General features: G+C 56.5%; 1 protein-coding gene across 10 annotated transcripts in view; it reads right to left on the reverse strand.

Moving 5' to 3' along the window:
* rhea (Talin_middle and talin-RS domain-containing protein rhea) overlaps positions 1-11,414 on the reverse strand; it is a 639,718-nt gene that overhangs the window by 237,006 nt on the left and 391,298 nt on the right. Inside the window, exon 1 of one of the 10 annotated variants that reach the window (XM_071689883.1) lies at positions 9,454-9,669. The exons of the other annotated variants lie outside the window; for them this stretch is intronic. The gene's annotated coding sequence lies outside the window, so the exon portion shown is untranslated. Of the gene's footprint in view, positions 1-9,453; positions 9,670-11,414 lie in introns of those variants that run through there. 10 annotated transcript variants of the gene reach the window in all.

Consider the following 11,414-nt stretch of genomic DNA (forward strand, 5'->3'; position numbering starts at 1 on the left):
GATGTAAGGCTACCAGACACACGACCTGGGCTACCAGACACACGGCCTGAGCTACCAGACACACGACCAGGGCTACCAGACACACGGCCTGAGGCTACCAAACACACGATGTAAGGCTACCAGACTTTTTCAAAAAAGGGCCTTTCCTTTGTCTCCCTGTAGCGCTGTGTACCACCTGCTGGTACTGTACCCCCGTGTAGCGCCGTGTACCACCTGCTGGTGTTACTGTACCCCCGTGTAGCGCCGTGTACCACCTGCTGCTGTTACTGTACCCCCGTGTACCACCTGCTGGTGTTACTGTACCCCCGTGTAGCGCCGTGTGCCACCTGCTGGTGTTACTGTACCCCCGTGTAGCGCCGTGTACCACCTGCTGCTGTTACTGTACCCCCGTGTAGCGCCGTGTACCACCTGCTGCTGTTACTGTACCCCCGTGTAGCACCGTGTACCACCTGCTGCTGTCACTGTACCCCCGTGTAGCGCCGTGTACCACCTGCTGGTGTTACTGTACCCCCGTGTAGCGCCGTGTACCACCTGATGGTGTTACTGTACCCCCGTGTACCACCTGCTGCTGTTACTGTACCCCCGTGTAGCGCCGTGTACCACCTGCTGCTGTTACTGTACCCCCGTGTGCCGCCGTGTACCACCTGCTGCTGTTACTGTACCCCCGTGTAGCGCCGTGTACCACCTGCTGCTGTTACTGTACCCCCGTGTAGCGCCGTGTACCACCTGATGCTGTTACTGTACCCCGTGTAGCGCCGTGTACCACCTGCTGGTGTTACTGTCCCTCGTGTAGCGCCGTGTACACCTGCTGGTGTTACTGTGCCCCGTGTAGCGCCGTGTACCACCTGCTGGTGTTACTGTACCCCCGTGTAGCGCCGTGTGCCACCTGCTGGTGTTACTGTACCCCCGTGTAGCGCCGTGTACCACCTGCTGGTACTGTACCCCGTGTAGCGCCGTGTACCACCTGCTGGTGTTACTGTACCCCCGTGTAGCGTCGTCTACCACCTGCTGGTGTTACTGTATCCCCGTGTAGCGCCGTGTACCACCTGCTGGTGCCACTGTACCCCCGTGTAGCGCCGTGTACCACCTGCTGGTGTTACTGTACCCCCGTGTAGCGCCGTGTACCACCTGCTGGTACTGTACCCCGTGTAGCGCCGTGTACCACCTGCTGGTGTTACTGTACCCCCGTGTAGCGCCGTGTACCACCTGCTGGTGTTACTGTACCCCCGTGTAGCGCCGTGTACCACCTGCTGGTGTCACTGTACCCCCGTGTAGCGCCGTGTACCACCTGCTGGTGTTACTGTACCCCCCGTGTACCACCTCCTCGTGTTCCTGTATTCCAAACCTTCAGTTATTACCGACCCTAACTGGTTATCACACACAGGTGGCGCAAGACGCGTCCATCTGGAAGAGGTGCCATGTTATGTTATTCTCCCAGGCAAGCAAGGGCTGATGGTCAACACGGCTGGTGGCTGGCTGGCTGGTGGCTGGCTGGCTGGTGGCTGGTTGTGGCTGGCTGGTGGTGGCTGGCTGGTGGTGGCTGGTTGTGGCTGGCTGGTGGCTGGTTGTGGCTGGTTGTGGCTGGCTGGTGGTGGCTGGCTGGTGGTGGCTGGCTGGCTGGCTGGTGGTGCCTGGCTGGTGGCTGGCTGGTGGTGGCTGGCTGGCTGGTGGGCTGGCTGGCTGGTGGGCTGGCTGGCTGGTGGTGGCTGGTGGCTGGCTGGTGGCTGGCTGGCTGGCTGGTGGCTGTCATCATGGCTTCCTCTATCATCGTCCTCTACGAGATCTGGTCATGTCCGCACGCTTCATCAACCTGGCCATCACCAAGCGTGACCCCCTCACCCTCAGCGACCAACCAGCGTGACCCCCTCACCCTCAGCGACCAACCAGCGTGACCCCCCCTCCCTCACTCTCAGCGACCAACCAGCGTGACCCCCCCTCACCTTCAGCGACCAACCAGCGTGACGACCCCCTCCTCACTCTCAGCGACCAACCAGCGTGACCCCCCCTCACCCTCAGCGACCAACCAGCGTGACCCACCCTCACCCTCAGCTACCAACCAGCGTGACGACCCCCTTCCTCACCCTCAGCCACCAACCAGCGTGACCCACCCTCACCCTCAGCGACCAACTAGCGTGAAGACCCCCTCACCCTCAGCGACCAACCAGCGAGGTGACCCCCCCCCTCCTCACCCTCAGCGACCAACCAGCGTGAAGACCCCCTCACCCTCAGCGACCAACCAGCGTGACCCACCCTCACCCTCAGCGACCAACCAGCGTGACCCACCCTCACCCTCAGCGACCAACCAGCGTGAAGACCCCCTCACCCTCAGCGACCAACCAGCGTGACCTACCCCTCCCTCACCCTCAGCGACCAACCAGCGTGACCCACCCCTCCCTCACCCTCAGCGACCAACCAGCGTGACCTACCCCTCCCTCACCCTCAGCGACCAACCAGCGTGACCCACCCCTCCCTCACCCTCAGCGACCAACCAGCGTGAAGACCCCCTCACCCTCAGCGACCAACCAGCGTGACCCACCCCTCCCTCACCCTCAGCCACCAACCAGCGTGACCATCCCCTCACCCTCAGCGACCAACCAGCGTGAGTCTGGTCGCTGCTATGTTAACCACTGCCCTGTGAGTCTCTAACACAGCCAGCGTGTATAGCAGGCCCAACAGAGCGCCCCTCCCCCCCCTACACAATGCAAGAGATGAGTCTACCAACCATCTCCCAGAACTGGTCGAACTGCTGTCGACCAGACTTCTGCTGTCGACCCGTCTGTAACACAGCCAGCGTGTATAGCAGGCCCAACAGAGCGCCCCCACCCCCCCTACACAATGCTGGAGATGAGTCTACCAAGTGTGACTCCCAGAACTGGTCGAACTGCTGTCGACCAGACCAGCCGCGCGACCCACCATCTCTACTACGTTAACTTATCACAACCAGGCCAGAGCAACATGGATTCCTGTCTAAATTTTCTGTCCTGCTTAACAGTTGATGGTTCGTCCGTCCTTCTGTCTACACCGTCTACCCACTGTTACTGTAACGCTTCAAACACAGTGGACGGTACACACCTGTATATACACAGTGGACGGTACACACCTGTATATACACAGTGGACGGTACACAACCATATATACACAGTGGACGGTACACACCTGTACATACACAGTGGACGGTACACAACCATATATACACAGTGGACGGTACACACCTGTACATACACAGTGGACGGTACACACCTGTACATACACAGTGGACGGTACACAACCATATATACACAGTGGACGGTACACACCTGTACATACACAGTGGACGGTACACACCTGTATATACACAGTGGACGGTACACAACCATATATACACAGTGGACGGTACACACCTATATATACATAGTAGACGATACACATATATACACAGTGGCAGATATGAGGATATATGTATCACACATTTACTCACACACACACACACACACACCACACACACACACACACACACGGGTGAGGCGGGTGTGATGAATGGCTTGGGCATAAGGGGTTGATGAAGACAGAGATGTGTGGACTAGCGAGATGGAGGCGACACCCGTCATGCCATGTGAGGGAGAGAGGTAGAGGGAGACCGAGATGGAGATGATGGAGTTCAACGATGCTTGGAGTCCCATGGGGCTGAACGCGCAGGAGGGCGAGAGGCGTAATAGAAGGATAAAGCGAATTGGAGTGATGTGGTATACAGGGGGCGACGAGCTAAATCAGTACACGGCAGATATATGAACACATGACACCATTCCTTTGTTCCTGTACCATCCGACTGTACCATCTCCTGCCTTACCCATCCCTCACTGGTTCAGCGTACCCATCCCTCACTGGTTCAGTGTACTCATCCCTCACTGGTTCAGCGTACCCATCCCTCACTGGTTCAGTGTACTCATCCCTCACTGGTTCAGCGTACCCATCCCTCACTGGTTCAGCGTACCCATCCCTCACTGGTTCAGTGTACTCATCCCTCACTGGTTCAGTGTACCCATCCCTCACTGGTTCAGCGTACCCATCCCTCACTGGTTCAGCGTACCCATCCCTCACTGGTTCAGTGTACCCATCCCTCACTGGTTCAGTGTACCCATCCCTCACTGGTTCAGCGTACCCATCCCTCACTGGTTCAGTGTACCCATCCCTCACTGGTTCAGCGTACCCATCCCTCACTGGTTCAGTGTACCCATCCCTCGCTGGTTCAGTGTACTCATCCCTCACTGGTTCAGTGTACTCATCCCTCACTGGTTCAGCGTACCCATCCCTCACTGGTTCAGCGTACCCATCTCTCACTGGTTCAGTGTACTCATCCATCACTGGTTCAGTGTACTCATCCCTCACTGGTTCAGTGTACTCATCCCTCACTGGTTCAGCGTACCCATCCCTCGCTGGTTCAGCGTACCCATCCCTCGCTGGTTCAGCGTACCCATCCCTCACTGGTTCAGTGTACTCATCCCTCACTGGTTCAGCGTACCCATCCCTCACTGGTTCAGTGTACCCATCCCTCACTGGTTCAGCGTACCCATCCCTCACTGGTTCAGTGTACCCATCCCTCGCTGGTTCAGTGTACTCATCCCTCACTGGTTCAGTGTACTCATCCCTCACTGGTTCAGCGTACCCATCCCTCACTGGTTCAGCGTTCCCATCCCTCACTGGTTCAGTGTACTCATCCCTCACTGGTTCAGCGTACCCATCCCTCACTGGTTCAGCGAACCCATCTCTCACTGGTTCAGTGTACTCATCCCTCACTGGTTCAGTGTACTCATCCCTCACTGGTTCAGTGTACTCATCCCTCACTGGTTCAGCGTACCCATCCCTCGCTGGTTCAGCGTACCCATCCCTCACTGGTTCAGTGTACTCCTCCCTCACTGGTTCAGCGTACCCATCCCTCACTGGTTCAGTGTACCCATCCCTCACTGGTTCAGCGTACCCATCCCTCACTGGTTCAGCGTACCCATCCCTCACTGGTTCAGTGTACTCATCCCTCACTGGTTCAGTGTACTCATCCCTCACTGGTTCAGCGTACCCATCCCTCACTGGTTCAGTGTACCCATCCCTCGCTGGTTCAGCGTACCCATCCCTCACTGGTTCAGTGTACTCATCCCTCACTGGTTCAGTGTACTCATCCCTCTGGTTCAGCGTACCCATCCCTCGCTGGTTCAGCGTACCCATCCCTCACTGGTTCAGTGTACTCATCCCTCACTGGTTCAGCGTACCCATCCCTCACTGGTTCAGTGTACTCATCCCTCGCTGGTTCAGCGTACCCATCCCTCACTGGTTCAGTGTACCCATCCCTCACTGGTTCAGCGTACCCATCCCTCACTGGTTCAGCGTACCCATCCCTCACTGGTTCAGTGTACCCATCCCTCACTGGTTCAGTGTACTCATCCCTCACTGGTTCAGTGTACCCATCCCTCACTGGTTCAGCGTACCCATCCCTCACTGGTTCAGCGTACCCATCCCTCACTGGTTCAGTGTACCCATCCCTCACTGGTTCAGCGTACTCATCCCTCACTGGTTCAGCGTACCCATCCCTCACTGGTTCAGCGTACCTATCCCTCACTGGTTCAGTGTACCCATCCCTCACTGGTTCAGCGTACCCATCCCTCACTGGTTCAGTGTACTCATCCCTCACTGGTTCAGCGTAACCATCCCTCACTGGTTCAGCGTACCCATCCCTCGCTGGTTCAGCGTACCCATCCCTCACTGGTTCAGAGTACTCATCCCTCACTGGTTCAGTGTACCCATCCCTCACAGGTTCAGCTACCCAACGCTGGTTCAGTGTACCCATCCCTAACTGGTTCAGCGTACCCATCCCTCACTGGTTCAGTGTACTCATCCCTCACTGGTTCAGCGTACCCATCCCTCACTGGTTCAGCGTACCCATCCCTCACTGGTTCAGCGTACCCATCCCTCACTGGTTCAACGTACCCATCCCTCACTGGTTCAGTGTACTCATCCCTCACTGGTTCAGCGTACCCATCCCTCACTGGTTCAGCGTACCCATCCCTCACTGGTTCAACGTACCCATCCCTCACTGGTTCAGTGTACTCATCCCTCACTGGTTCAGCTACCCAACGCTGGTTCAGTACACCCATCCCTAACTGGTTCAGCGTACCCATCCCTCACTGGTTCAGTGTACCCATCCCTAACTGGTTCAGCGTACCCATCCCTCACTGGTTCAGCGTACCCATCCCTCACTGGTTCAGCTACCCAACGCTGGTTCAGTGCACCCATCCCTCACTGGTTCAGCGTATCCATCCCTCACTGGTTCAGCGTACCCATCCCTTACTGGTTCAATGCACCCATCCCTCATTGGTTCAGCGTACCCATCCCTCACTGGTTCAGCGTACCCATCCCTTACTGGTTCAATGCACCCATCCCTCATTGGTTCAGCGTACCCATCCCTCACTGGTTCAGCGTACCCATCCCTTACTGGTTCAATGCACCCATCCCTCATTGGTTCAGTGTACCCATCCCTCACTGGTTCAGCTACCCAACGCTGGTTCAATGCACCCATCCCTCACTGGTTCAGCGTACCCATCCCTCACTGGTTCAGCTACCCAACGCTGGTTCAATGCACCCATCCCTCACTGGTTCAGCGTACCCATCCCTCACACGCCTACGTACGTAGCAGATCCCTCACACAGCATTATTCTAGAAAGACTAGATGATGGAGAGTGGTGATGATGTTTGGGAACACGATGCTCCGTGATTGCAAAATCCCCGGCACAGTGTACGATGTAGCATTCAACCAATGCTTGTTTCAACGTCCAATCACGGCGCTACATCATCTACCATAAACAACCACAACCAGTTCATTCCCCCACCTCTGATCACAGTGCCACGCTCTTTGGAAACGTGTCGTCTTAACAAGCAAAGAATCTTGGTTGACTTTGGAATACAAAGACGAGGGAGGAGTTGCCTTACTCAGCTGGAGACCTACACTTGCTTCCCTTTATCATTACAACTTACCTGGAGTTATGACAACCATGTTATAACCTCATGACAACCATGTTATAACCTCATGACAACCATGTTATAACCTCATAACCATGTCATAACCTCATGACAACCATGTTATAACCTCATGACAACCATGTTATAGCCTCATGACAACCATGTTATAACCTCATGACAACCATGTTATAACCTCATGACAACCATGTTATAACCTCATGACAACCATGTTATAACCTCATGACAACCATGTTATAACCTCATGACAACCATGTTATAACCTCATGACAACCATGTTATAACCTCATGACAACCATGTTAAAACCTCATGACAACCATGTTATAACCTCATGACAACCATGTTATACCCTACCCAAACATCAAACGGGAGACCTACACAGCATGAAAACTACACACGTGTGCCAGGCTACATGTGTACCACTACACACGTGTGCCAGGCTACATGTGTACCACAACACATGTGTGCCAGGCTACATGTGTACCACTACACATGTGTGCCAGGCTACATGTGTACCACTACACATGTGTGCCAGGCTACATGTGTACCACTACACATGTGTGCCAGGCTACATGTGTACCACTACACATGTGTGCCAGGCTACATGTGTACCACTACACATGTGTCCCAGGCTACATGTGTACCACTACACATGTGTCCCAGGCTACATGTGTACCACTACACATGTGTCCCAGACTACATGTGTACCACTACACACGTGTCCCAGGCTACATGTGTACCACTACACACGTGTCCCAGGCTACATGTGTACCACTACACATGTGTCCCAGGCTACATGTGTGTCCCAGGCTAAATGTGTACCACTACATGTGTGTCCCAGGCTACATGTGTACCACTACACACGTGTCCCAGACTACATGTGTACCACTACACACGTGTCCCAGGCTACATGTGTACCACTACACACGTGTCCCAGGCTACATGTGTACCACTACATGTGTGTCCCAGGCTACATGTGTACCACTACACATGTGTGCCAGGCTACATGTGTACCACTACACATGTGTGCCAGGCTACATGTGTACCACTACACACGTGTGCCAGGCTACATGTGTACCACTACACATGTGTGCCAGGCTACATGTGTACCACTACACATGTGTGCCAGGCTACATGTGTACCACTACACACGTGTCGCAGGCTACATGTGTACCACTACATACGTGTCCCAGGCTACATGTGTACCACTACACAATATTCCCAGGCTACATGTGTGCCACTACACATGTGTCCCAGGCTACATGTGTACCACTACACAATATTCCCAGGCTACATGTGTACCACTACATACGTGTCCCAGGCTACATGTGTACCACTACACAATATTCCCAGGCTACATGTGTGCCACTACACATGTGTCCCAGGCTACCTGTGTACCACTACACAATATTCCCAGGCTACATGTGTACCACTACACATGTGTCCCAGGCTACATGTATACCACTACACACGTGTCCCAGGCTACATGTGTACCACTACACATGTGTCCCAGGCTACATGTGTGCCACAACACACGTGTCCCAGGCTACATGTGTGCCACTACACATGTGTCCTAGGCTACATGTGTGCCACTACACATGTGTCCTAGGCTACATGTGTGCCACTACACAATATTCCCAGGCTACATGTGTGCCACTACACATGTGTCCTAGGCTACATGTGCGCCACTACACATGTGTGCCAGGCTACATGTGCGCCACTACACACGTGTCCCAAGTGTGAACATATCTACCAGTGTTTCTACCAGTTAGTTCCCCTAAAGACGAGCCTCGTAGCGCCACACACACACAACACATACACACCACACAACACACACACACACACACACACACACACACCACACACACACAACACACCACACACACACACACACACACCACACACACACACACACACACCACACACACACACACAACACACACACACACACACAACACACACACACACAACACAACACAACACACACACAACACACGACCGTGAGGAAGGGCTCAGCGAGGCGATGTTGGCGGGCGACGAAGAGACAGCGTGGCGCACCAGGTCATGCCCACACATACACTTCACCGCTGCCGTGTTCGATGCCACATGGGAAGAGACCACAACACCCCAGAGCTTCCACTCTGCCACCTCCCTCTATCCCCCCCCTTACATACCACTACCAATATTACCCATCCGTAAAACCCCCTCCACACACACACACACACTTGTGGCCTCACGAAGTGTCCAGTCCACTGTCTTTTCCACACACGAGTCTGCCCTCCACTACGCCCCGCCAGCGCTGCTGACCGACGTCTGGTTCGCGGGGGGCCCCGTGGGAGCGCCACGACCCAAAACTCGCCCCACCAATTTCCCGGCCCCACATTCAGAACCCGGGGCCCCCAGGACTTAGTCACGACGGTGGGCCAGCCGTGGATAAGTGTCATACTCACCTCCGTCACGGGTCCAGGGCTTCAATTCTGAAGCTGCGATGCGGTCAAAGTGTGAACGCGTCTCGGGGCGAAAAGGTGGCCCCGAAAGGGGGAAGATGGAGCGCGAAACTTGGGGGTGTTTTGGGGCCGGGGAGGAGAGAGAGGCGCGCGCGCGCGCGGGGGTCATCCTCAAAGACGAAGAGGCTTTTTGAGGTTTACTCCGTGTACTGTTGACACTGGCTGCTGGCTGCAGGCACTAACGAAAGACCCCGCGCTCAGCCATCACTGCGTCGACGCCAGGCAGAGCACAGCGCACACACACACACACACGCTGCGCCCTCCCTCCCTCACACACACACACACACACACACACACACACACACCCGCGACCAATGGTGGAGCTCCGTGTGCCCGCGATTGAGACTGTCACCAATCCCCTGCTCTCTCTCTCTCTCTCTCTCTCTCTCTCTCTCTCTCTCTCTCTCTCTCTCTACCTTCCTGGAAGAATCCACTTCTTGCATAGGGAGGGAGGGAGGGAGGGAGGGAGGGAGGGAAGGGAAGGTTTCCAGACATGCCATGGAAGCTGGAATGTATTATTTCATCAGAGATTCTTCCCCTCCCTCCCTCCCCTCCTAGCCTTCCCCCTCCCCTTCCACCCCTCCTAGCCTTCCTCCCCTCCCCCTCCACCCCTCCTCCACCCCCACCACCGCCCCAGGAGGGGGAGAGGGGACGGGGGAGGGCGTGGTGGGGGGGGGGGGTGTGCAAGAACTTCCTAACGCCCCAACTTACCACTGTGGTACACTTCACCTTCTGCAGGAGGAAGGGGGAAGGGGCAAGAGGGGCGTAACCCTCCCCCAACACACCCCCTTCACCTCCACCACCCAGATACACATCATCCACACAACATCCAATTATGCATCTCTCTCTCTCTCTCTCTCTCTCTCTCTCTCTCTCTCTCTCTCTCTCTCTCTCTCTCTCTCTCATCCCCCCCCCCTAGGGAGGGGGCCCTCCACCGCCGCTGGTCAACACTGGCGGAGGGGCGGCCTGGGGGAAGGGGGGGAAGTGGTCATGTGGTGGACCTCCACCACATGACCACAAGGATGATTCACCAACGGGGGGAGGGGAGAAGCCACCACTGGGTACTTCACAGTGGGGGGGGGGGGGGGCACACCACCGCTGCAGTGGGAGGGCGCTGTCCGGCCTCGCCACAGTGGAGGGCCACATCACGGCTCTGAATCAAGTGGCAACGGGACAGTGGATCAGGGGAGGTGGAGGAGGTGGAGGAGGAGGGGGAAGCCAGGTACGACGGGCAAGGTACAAGGTGGAGTTGACTAGGTGGGAGTGGTGGGGGCGGGGCTGGTGGGCGTGGACCAGGGGGCGGTGGGCGGTGGGGGAGGGAGTCAGCTAAGAAGGGGGGAGGGGCCAGAAGTGAAGAGGAGGGGAGGGAGCAGGAGGAGGAGGGAGGGGGAGGGAGGGAGCAGGAGGGAGGGGGAGGGATGCAGGAGTCAAGATATAGTAGCCGCAGGGGAGGGAGGGAGGGAGTGAGGGGGCGGGGCGGGGCGGGGCAAGAGGCGGGGTGGGCAGGGAGGAACGAGGGACACTACTGGTGGAGACGTTGGGGGGCGGAGCCTCACGCACGAGGCCACCACCCACCAGCCGAGACCGACAGCCTCCCCCGCCCCCCCCACCACCACAGCCTCCACCACCACCACACTCTCCCTCACAGCCTCCACCACCAGTGATCACCACCACACTCTCCCTCACAGCCTCCACCATCAGTGACCACTCTCCCCCACAGCCTCCACCACCAGTGACCACTCTCCCTCACAGCCTCCACCATCACCACCACACTCTCCCTCACAGCCTCCAACACCAGTGACCACCACCACACTCTCCCTCACAGCCTCCACCACCAGTGACCACACTCTCCCCCACAGCCTCCACCACCAGTGACCACTCTCCCCCACAGCCTCCACCACCAG

Source organism: Panulirus ornatus, chromosome 47 (genome assembly GCF_036320965.1).
Source record: "Panulirus ornatus isolate Po-2019 chromosome 47, ASM3632096v1, whole genome shotgun sequence".
Classification (NCBI taxonomy): domain Eukaryota; kingdom Metazoa; phylum Arthropoda; class Malacostraca; order Decapoda; family Palinuridae; genus Panulirus; species Panulirus ornatus.